At 47.3% G+C, this 9,714-nt stretch overlaps 1 pseudogene; it reads left to right on the top strand.

Moving 5' to 3' along the window:
- The first annotated feature begins 281 nt into the window (after positions 1-281).
- LOC150039047 (fibroblast growth factor 3 pseudogene) lies at positions 282-869 on the top strand (annotated as a pseudogene).
- The last annotated feature ends 8,845 nt before the right edge of the window (positions 870-9,714 follow it).

Genomic DNA, 9,714 nt, shown 5'->3' with positions numbered 1-9,714 from the left:
CCGGCGGCCTTTTGTTACCGAACCTCCTTTCTTTGTGCGCTTTTGTGCAGCAGCGGAAATTTCACCGCTTCAGGGCTCTTGGGCGAGAAATTAAAGTCAGTCTCTCCCTCCCCCCCCACTCTCTCTCTCTCCTCCTCTCTCGCTCCCCCTCCCCTCCCCTCTCCCCATCCCCTCCGTGCCTACTCCAGCAGGCACCTCCAGGCGCGCAGCCTGCCGCCCACCACGCCTTCTATGGGCACCGCGCTGGCTGGCAGCTGCAGCTTGGGGGGCGCTATGCCAGGATGGGCCTGATCTGGCTCCTGCTGCTCAGCCTGCTGGAGCCCGGCTGGCCCTCGGTGGCCCCGGGGCATGGGTGTGGCGCGATGCGGGCGGGCGCGGAGGCTGCGGGTATGAGCACCTCGGCGGGGCGCCCCGGCGCCTCAAGCTCTACTGCGCCACCCAGTACCACCTGCAGCTGCACCCGAGAGGCCGCGTGGACTGCAGCCTGGAGCACAGCACCTACAGCATCCTGGAGATCACAGCGGTGGAGGTGGGGGTCGTGGCCATCAAGGGGCTCTTCTCTGGATGGTACCTAGCCATGAACAAGAGCGTAGTGCTCCTACGCTTAGGAGCACTAGAATGCCGAATGTGAGTTTGTGGAACGAATCCACGAGCTGGGCTACAACACCTACGCCTCTCCCCTGTACCGCTTGGTGCCCGGCGGGCCCGGGGCCCGGCGCCACCCCAGTGCCCACAGGCTGTGCATGGCAAGGGCCGGCCGCATGCAGAAGTCCTCCCTCTTCCTGCCCCGTGTGCTGGACCCCAAGGACCACGAGATGATGCGGCTACTCCACGGCGGCCCGCCACGGTGGCCACGGCGCCAGAGGTAGAGCCGGGGGTCATCAGGCCCACGCCAGGTGGCGCACCCCAGCCCCGAGCCACCGCGGGCACCACACCTCGCACGTGGCCGTGACTGACTGTCCCGGCCACATGCTTCCTCCTGCCCTCTGCAACCAGGCTGGATGGGACTCGAGGGGCCTCAGTTTCCCCACGTCCAGAGGTCGGTGTCTGCTGGCCGGAGGCTTTGTGTAACTGGGACATTAAAGTATTTTATTCTAAAAAAAAATAAAGAAAAAGAAAAACAAATACATAAACAACTATAAAGATAACCAGAGAAATATATCTCCTCCAAAATCAACTGTTTCCCTAAGAGATTTTAAAGACAGTGAAATGGGTGATATTTGAAAGAACTTGCTCAGAAATCTAAATAAATGCTAAGAAGACAACAGCTGAACAAAATGAAGTAATGAAGCCAACATAGGATAAAAAAATAAAAATTCAAGGAGGAAACAGGTATTTTGAAGAGTCAAAATTTTAGAAAGGAAAATTTCAATCATCCAATTAATTCAATTAAACATATTGTGAACAGAATTAAAAGAAAGTGAGGATGGAGTATTAGAGATCAAAGATAAAGTAGCACAATTACATCAATCAGACAAAGAAACAACAAAAATAAGAAAATATAAACGTAACATGTAAAACTTGCCAGGTGTGGTGGCTCATGTCTATAATCCTAGCTGCTCAAGTGTTTGATGTCTGAGGATGGTGGTTCAAAGACAGCAGGTAGGAAACTCCATGAATCTCTTATCACTAGTTAACCATCAAAAAGTAGAAATGGAGGTGTGACACAAATGGTAGAGCAAAACAGCTCAAGGACAGCACCCAGGCCCTGAGTTCAAGCCCTAACACTGGTGCAAACAAACAAACAGACAGACAAATAAACAACAAAAGGAAACCTATGAATCATGGGTCTGGAAAAAAAGTACAAATTAGAAACACAGGAAACGAACTCCATAAAAAAGATAGTAGTAAACGCTTTAAATCTGGATGACCTGAGTCATCCAGGTACACTCGGAGGCCTTCAGGATACCAACAGGCAAGATCAGCAAAAGGACTAGACTATATTTGAAGCACTGGATATGCAAAAAAGAGAATATGAAAACTGTAAGAGAAAAATGGAGAGAAGCAAGGGAAGGCCACTTCATATTCATAAAAAGAAAGATCTCTTAATAAGAGATAACAATTTTAACATATATGCCTCTCATGTTGATGCATCCAAACTTATGAAGCAAACAGTACTGCATTTGCCAGTGCAGATGGAGTCCAACATAATGTTAGTGGGGTGCTGTGAGACCTCAAACTCCAATAGGCAGGATATCCAGACCATTATTGGACCTCAAAACTATGAACCCAGAAACATCAGAATGAAATGGCACTGTTGACCCAATGGACTTAAGAAACCATTACACACTACTTTATCATCCGCATGATACAGTCATCCCGGAGATCCATGGAACTTTTTTCAAAGTAGGTAGTGTTTTAGGATAGTAAGCAAATACTAATAAATAGATGAGAACAGAAATAATTTACTTTCTTCTTCCTGATAACAATGCAATAAAACTTGAAGTCAACTGCAAAAAAAGCTACAGAAAATATTCAAGTGCATGGAGACTGAGCACATATGATTCAATGGCCAGAAGAATTAGGAAGGAAATCAAGAAATCTTTAGAATCTAATGAACATGAAAGCATAACTCACACGAGCCTGTGGTATAATTCAAAGGAAGTGTGAGGGGAAATGTTTCTAGCTATGATGCTAGAATCATTAAGACATAAATAAAGGGTGACTATGTAAATAAAGGGTGATTTCAAGGAAAGAACTTAATGATACACCTAAACATGGCAGGAAAATTAGGAGGCAGAAAGCAGTGATGATTGGGGAGACATGAATGAAAGCAGGAGAGACTAAAAATAGAAAGAATTAACCTAGGGGCTCAAAGTCAGGGCCTGAGTACTGCCTTGGGGCTTTCTGAAGGCTAGAGTTCTAACAGCACCACTTCTGGCTTTTTGTTTTTGTTTTTTTTTGCTTATGTATACATTTCCAAGGAATCGAACTCTGGTGTTCTTGCATTCTAGATGAGCTCTCTACCACCAGTCCAAACTCCTGGGTCCCTGCCCACTTACTTATTTGCCTGTGCTAGCTATTGGTTTAGGACTCACTTTGATCCTGTGTGATGATCTGCACCAGCTCTAAGTCTTCTGGCTTGTATCCACGCACCTGGAATTTCTTCATAGCCTTCACGATGACGTCTCGGGTCTTCTCCTGGTTGGTCACCTGGGTTGGATCAGGAAACAGGCCCTGAGGACTGGGTCCCAGGGGTCCCAGTGAGAAATGGGAACGTGAGAGAGAAGGGAGACAGGCTAGGTTTATTTTAGAGCCAGGCCTGCAAATTGCCTGAAGAGGTTTTCAAATGATTGCATGAAGCTCCCAAGGACCCAGGGGCTGGGAGGGATTTCATCCTGGCCCAATGGAGTTCAGCCAAGTTCTGATAGACAACTGAGCTTTGATTTCAATTGGACAGTAATATAGGACTAACACAGAAAACCTGGACAACTTCTCTGGGTCTCTGTCCTCTGAGTCTCTGTCAAGCTGCAGAGACACATTGAACTGAACACTGCCAATGCATGAACAGGCCTAATGCAGGCACTGTCCCTGTGTCCCAGGTCAGGAGCCCAGGTCATGCAGGATTGCCCCTGGGGCTGAAGGAGGTGAAGCCCTTGTGTGTGCACAGCTTCTGTGGAGAGAGGGACCCACCTGGAGACCTCTTTACATGTGCTGTCCAAGCGCTGGGTGGCGCTGCTGTGCACAGCATAGAGGATGGCATAGAGGGAGGAGAAATTCCTGAGGTCTCTGCATTCCTATAGAGGAAGGGTGTGGGAGCCTTCCATGCTACTGATGCCAACTCATGACTTGCTGGCTGAGCTAGCCAGGGCCAGTAGAGCTATATTGGGGTGAGGTTTGCAAGGCTTTGGTGGGGAGTGAGGGCTGACCAGGCCTGGGTTCAGTTGCCCCTGGACCCTGAGTATAAGGAGAGTGTGAGCAACACTGCATGTGTGGTATGTGGGTTTCTAGACAAGATGGCCCTGGGCAGGAGAACCTGGAGTCCACACAGGGCTCTGAGCACACTGGCACACCTCAGAGTATAAGAAGCTGAAGGAAGAGTCCATGGGCAGCAGCTCTGTCTTTCCATGGCCACCGAGATCCAATGCTCTAGCACCCTTGCCCTGGAGCAGGGCTGCATGCTGTGGTCCCCTAAGCAGGTGGTGAGCACGCAGGAGAACACCTGGTGGAAGTGTGTGAAGGTGGCCCGGATGGTGGGGGCCAAGTTCTCCATGTCGTGTCTGTCCTTCTGGGAAATGGCAGAATGCAGGCAGTGGTGGGGCACCACCTTCAGGAACAGCTCCTGCCAAAGGAAGGAGTGTCTCCTTGCCTGGCACACACCACAGTGCCCAGGCCCAGATTTGGATCCCTTAGTTGGGTTGGGAACTCAGGATGTGGCGGGGTCTCCAGAGCTTTTGGGAGTTTCTAGGGATGCCACGCTGTTCTCCGAGCCAGCAGGCACTTGTGTGTCCTACCTCATGTCAGGGTCTGCTGTGCAATGTGACTCTTCCTCCTGGCCCAGGCTGAATCACTACCCTCCCAAAGTCACCCATGCCTGTCCCTTGGTTCACATCCACTGATACTGTTTCTGTAGTGCTTTTTTTTCTTCTCTAGGCTCTGGCACAAACACCAGAATCATCATAATTGCTTGGTCTCATGTGGTCCCTGCCAAAGGAGCAGCAGCTGTGGTTCTGGCTGCATCTCTGTCCTCACAGCTGCTGGCAAGCAGAGAGGTCTCATGTGGACTTTTATGACTGGAGTTAAGGGCCTGGTGCTAGGCAGGGTGAGCCAAGGTGAAGCTCAGGCTGGATGAAAGCTTGGGCTCTAAGGGAAGGAGGAGGATGAGAAAGCAGCAAATTACTGAAGCAAGCCCTGTACACCCTGCCCTGCCCAGGGCCTCACCATGTCCATCCTGGTGAGCTCCTGGGCCACCAGCTGGGGAGGGAAATCTAAGACATCATTCTTCTCCTTGTTCAGTCCCTCCCCTGTGCTCCCTGAAGAAGGACAGGAAGATCCTGTGAGGAAAGGATGCAGGGTCCTCTTTTGATTCTCCAGAAATTAAGGGAGCCCACTCAAGCTGTGGACCAGGTGCCCAGGTTGTTTGTGCCCTGGATGTGGATTCCAGGCTCCCTTGGGAGTCTGCAGTGACACCAACATGGGAACTGGCTCCCTGTCAGCAGAGCAAAGGAGGCTGGTACTGCATGTGACATAGCCTCGGAGTCCCGGGAAGACATGGTTGCCACCCACACCTGATGCTGCTGCTTCCATCTCATGGTACAGTAGAGTCAAGGCTGACTTTGCGTGTTGGTCTAACCCTGGTAATGTTCCTGCAACTAGGCTGCATGCCAGAGCTTGGAGCTCAATGCTGCCCTCTTCTTCTACTTAGACAAACACTGGGCTAATGCTAGAGCTACAGGAGAAGACAAGGCCACTCCATGGCTGGTTTGTCCCGAGTCTTTGAAAAGAGAATAAAGACCCTCTTCCCCTTGACTTCCCAACCTGGATCCCTCTACACATCCTCATGTTCAAATTCTCTGCAGAGTCTCTATGTTCCAGTGTTATTCTTCTTCCTGGCACAAGGCCAATATTAGAGCCTCCTCCTCCCTCTGGTGGCCCAAATTCTTGCCCCCCCTCCTCTGCCTTCCCACCCAGTTTCCACACCATCAGGCTGTGTCTGGCTGGGCACTTGGGCCTCCATCTGAGCCAGGAGCAGTTGTGCACGGCTCTCCACGTGTGTTCCAGTCATGTGCCGCTTCAGGTGAGCCAGCAACTGCTTGAGGCAGGCAAAGTGTGCAGGCTGGCAGAAGTCCTCCCCGTACTCGTCCAGCCACATGTCCAGGATAGAAGAGATGGCACTAGGGGCAGATGGTGGGCAGCAGAGTCAGAAATCTGGTCAATCTCAATCTCCTGGGACCCATCCTTAAATATCTTTCCTCTCAAGTTCAACTCTACTCCTCTCTTGTCTTCTAAGGAAAGGAAGGGAAAGTTCAAGATGAAAGATTCCCGAGACACGCTATGGACTCCCAGTGGTCAGGCTACAGGGTCAGGTCCCATGCTGTAAGTACAGAATCACTGAGGCTCAGATCAAGGTGCTCCATCTATGACACACAGTTGTTGTCTATATAGGACACAACCCCTTCCTCACTGGAACCAGAGGATTGACACCTGGGTTGAGTATGGATGATTATGGGCACAAGGGAAGTGTGACTTCATTTTGTGGCTGTCAGCAGTGGGATAGGGGAAACTGTGTTTCAGCATGGGCCTGTGAGGCCATTTCCACATCCAGGAAAGTGTGTTGGACCCCTGTCCCGTCATCTCTCTCCAGCCACAGGGGCTTCTTTTCTAACCTGCTCCTGGACACACGTGTGCTTCTGCTGTCTTCCTGGTGTCTTCATCGCTCCCTCCACATTCTCCCACTTGTTCCTAGAGAGTTTGGCAATGGCCTGAGAGACTGAATGGACATCTGACCTCAGGAGTGAGGTGGAGGACTGGGCCCCTCCTTCCTGCAGGCGGCCAGCTTGCAGAGGACCCCATGCAGCCCACAGGCTCTCCCAGCTGAGGTCACATAGCTTGGGTCTCATGAGCACTTGGGCATTGTCAAGGTCTCCAACCCCGCCCTTCCTGTCTTTAGGAATTTGGACTCAGATCCTGGACGTTGTTCTGTGTTGGAGACTGCCTCAGGATCTCTTAACTTGCTGCCTAATACTTTTATTATGATAGGCTTAGTAAAAAAGTTTTAGGCCGTTTACTTTGGGCTAAGAGACATCTGGATCATTATCTTTATTTACTGGTTGCTTTGCTCTGTGTTTAGAGACATCTGGACAGCTATCTTGACAAAGTTAATCTGTAGACTGCTCTGCCTTATGCTAAGGAATGTTTGAACTGTTATCTCGACAGGTTAACTTGCCCTATGTCCTGTTTTCTCAGGCCCCGTGTCCTGCTTACCATGATATTCTTGCAAATTAAAATTTCTGCTGCTCTAGCCCCTGCTTTAAAGCCTTATATAAACCCCCTCTGACTTTCAATAAACAGACCTTGATGAGAACACTGTCTTGGTCTCATTTCTTTGTGTTTGACTCACTCATTTAGGTACGGTTCCCTTTCGGGTCTCAGTTGACTGAACCCCGCGGGCCAGGGCAGTTCTGGAGCTCTTGTTGCGCAAAGGTCGAGTACTACAGCTTCAAGCCTCATGTCTACTTGTGGATTTTTCAGTGGTTATTTGGAGAGAAAATTTTATGGGGCCTTTTTTGCACATGCTCTCCTTGAACAGTGATCCTCTCATGTCAGCCTTCCACCAGCACCAACCAGGCTGTCACTGCGGTTTTCATCACTATGTAACGAATTTACATTATTTTCACAGATGCACAGAATGGTTACACTTACATAGGCTCCAGATCCAGGCGCCACACTAAGCTATAAATGTCTCCCAAAGTCACCTTTGGAACTGTCTCCGGCAGTTGAATATCATTAGAGAAAAGAAAACAGAGTAAGCATCTTTGGGTACTTTGTATGCAAGATGGCTCTCTCCCAATCCCAGTTTTTCAGCTCAGGATTATATTTGTAATCTTAAAAAAAAGTATATATATACATACATACACACACACACACACACACACACACACACACACACACACACACACACACTATATCTATCTATCTATCCCTTGGCGCAGGAGGGAGAACTTTCTATGAAGCAAGATACCCTTTGCTTTTTTACCCACTTGTAAATTTGTATTTACTTCTATTTTATACAAGCTCTGTTAAGTTATGTTTACAGTTTTTTGTATCACTGTTTACAAATCTTGCATGGATTTCTGCCACTGTAAAAGAAGAAAATATTCATCTTCAAAAATGAGGCAGGTAATCTTCGTACACTTCCTGACAATTGCCAGAGCAATGGCATAAACAATAGGCACACAAAAAGTTCCTACACAGAGTTTCCATCACCTGCTTAAGAATTGTCTTTTAGGTTTGTATTTTAGCATTTTGGGCAATCCGATGCAGAGAACCAGACTGGCTTGATACATAGGAGCACATGGTGGGCCCCGAGCATGCAGGAGTCCAGCCAGGACCTCCTCACCCTTCCTTTTCCGAGGAGCCCATCTTCTAGGTGCCCGTGGGGCAGTGGCTTTCATCCCAAATATCCGTCCACCTAGGCTGAGTGATATTCTCCTGTCTACCTGCCTAGCTTGGATGCCTTTGATTCAAAAATTCAGATGATTTCCATTGAAGACATTCTTGTAACTGACGAGTGTTTTTGCACATGTGTTAGGGAAGGGACTCCATTTTTAATAGCTAATAATTTCTTCCCCACAAAAGATTTCCTTGATGGGGTTGGAATAGACTAAATAGTAGCCTTCTGTGCAGCAGTGTGAATTGACATCAACTGCTTTTAACTCTTCAGACTACCTTTTATACTAATCCTCAAAATCATAGCTAATGAAGCACACCAGAAAGGTATTTCATACTTCTTGGTATTTCATACTTTTTAGGTTCCATACCAGAAAAAAATGTCAGGATTGTTAGTGATGGAGTAATCTCCCCTTGTAATAGAAAGCTTATTCTTACTGACTTCTTGTTGGAAAAAAATCATATTTATATGTCTTTAACTTCATCTTTTTCTATCCCCTCAAATGTATGTCTCTGAACCTAACATACTCTTTTGAGATTGAAGTTGTTACCACAGAAAAGGTCTGCTTAGCAAGGAAGCAACTGCTTATGTCTGCTTCCAGTGAGTCCTTTGTGTGTAATAGCCAAGTCATTTCATGTCTTGTTCGATGAATGAATATTCACTGAATGACTGTCCTACATAAAATATTGGAAAGAAGAAAAATGATGCAAGGCAGTGACTTCAGCATTATATATGCTTATGTTCTTGGTTTTGATTTTTTTCATTTATTTAAATGTTTGGATTGTATTGTTTGCTCTCTATGCGAACATAATAACTTTTAGTTAACCACAGTTTTAACTTTCCCATAAGCTGATTTTTATCAACTTAAGCACAACCTGTTGATAGGGAAAATAAACCTTGGGTTCTAAGCATATGCCTGAGGAAAATGAAGCTACTTTATGCTTTCTGACTGTTTTATATCTGTATCCAGCAAGGAAAGCATGACAGATCAATGTCAGTTCTGTTGCAGGCAGAGCACTTGTTTTAAGAGATGTGATAGCGATGGAGGAACATATGATTTCAGTGAAATATTGACTTAGGTCAGCTTTTAGATGGAGTCTGGCTCTAGCAGTAAATTGTTTACTATGCACAGAATCCTAACACCTAAACCTGATCAGTAAGAAGTATTTAAAGGTGTCAGCTTGGGCTTTTTAAATAGTCTGGATCACAGCTTCTGAAGTACACGTGTTTGAAACCTGGGCTACTGCCTCAGAGGAGTAACCTGCCTTGGTTAGATATTCCTAAGTAGCCATGAATGTCTCATTCTGTGCCTGCTTATTTAGAATGCACATTGGTGACTTGATGGGTACATCACTGTAGCTGTTTTCATCTGCAGCATTTGCAGCTTAGAAATAATGTGAAGGGCCCCAGTAGGAGGGGAAAATCAGTGGCATAAGGCCAATTATCTTACTGACAGTCAGCAGATAAAACTCTAGACATGTGACTGCTTACAATCTAGTTGTAGCTGAAGATCAAGACAATCTCAGTTCAGTCCTTCTCTACAGTTCAAACTGCCCCTAAAGGCTTCCAAACAATCCTTGTTATTTCTACCTAGACTTGTCCTT

Source organism: Megascapheus bottae, unplaced genomic scaffold (assembly GCF_031878675.1).
Source record: "Megascapheus bottae isolate mThoBot1 unplaced genomic scaffold, mThoBot2.hap1 HAP1_SCAFFOLD_50, whole genome shotgun sequence".
Lineage (NCBI taxonomy): Eukaryota > Metazoa > Chordata > Mammalia > Rodentia > Geomyidae > Megascapheus > Megascapheus bottae.
Note: the sequence above shows the minus strand (reverse complement) of the source record. Positions and strands in the feature narration are given on the sequence as shown.